This window comes from Galeopterus variegatus, unplaced genomic scaffold (genome assembly GCF_000696425.1).
Source record: "Galeopterus variegatus unplaced genomic scaffold, G_variegatus-3.0.2 Scaffold122968, whole genome shotgun sequence".
NCBI classification, from domain to species: domain Eukaryota; kingdom Metazoa; phylum Chordata; class Mammalia; order Dermoptera; family Cynocephalidae; genus Galeopterus; species Galeopterus variegatus.
The window spans coordinates 1-671 of NW_007849079.1; the positions used below are offsets into that span (position 1 = coordinate 1).

Genomic DNA, 671 nt, shown 5'->3' on the forward strand with positions numbered 1-671 from the left:
TTTTTTTTTCCTGTTCATTCTGTGGTCTTGGAGCCAGGATTTTTACCATCACAAACTATAATTTTAACCTTATTCACTTCCATAACCTCTGTCACCTATGTGAATTCAACATCATCCAACACAAAAGTCCAGACATTATCACAGAGTCGGTATGTACTTAGAAAGCCTGTTAAATTGATTCTCTTCCTGACTATCCGTGCCAATGCTGAATTTTTATCACACTGAAGTAGAGCTTGAGGTAAAGTTTGGGGTAATCTTTTAAGACTGTATGAATTCATCTGGACCTTCCTGAAGACTGTTTCCTAAAGTATACTTCTTTATAACAGATATGCCACAGCAAAAGAGGAAGAGATTATTGATGTCCTGTGAGGAAAGCCTGCAGGACAGAAGGGGCCTAGCCAGGACTAACAGGAGCTACCTCTTTTTCCCAACAGTCCCAGAAACTGGACAGCTGGGCTGATGACCCTGAAGTGTTTGATAACCCAGGAGTGATACCACATTCAGAGGCAAGAATGTCCCCACCAATTATCTTTAAAGCAAGGCTCTAGAGACCATATCTCACAGTCCCCAAGCATCAGAATGTGCAGCTTTTGCAGTGGCTAGAAGGACCACTTTATACCTTTAAAACACATTGACACAACCGCACATTTTTAAATATGTTTACAATAATA

At 40.4% G+C, this 671-nt stretch overlaps 1 pseudogene; it reads right to left on the reverse strand.

The window, feature by feature from the left end:
• Window positions 1-14: 14 nt before the first annotated feature.
• LOC103584811 lies at window positions 15-376 on the reverse strand (annotated as a pseudogene).
• Between the last annotated feature and the right edge of the window lie 295 nt (window positions 377-671).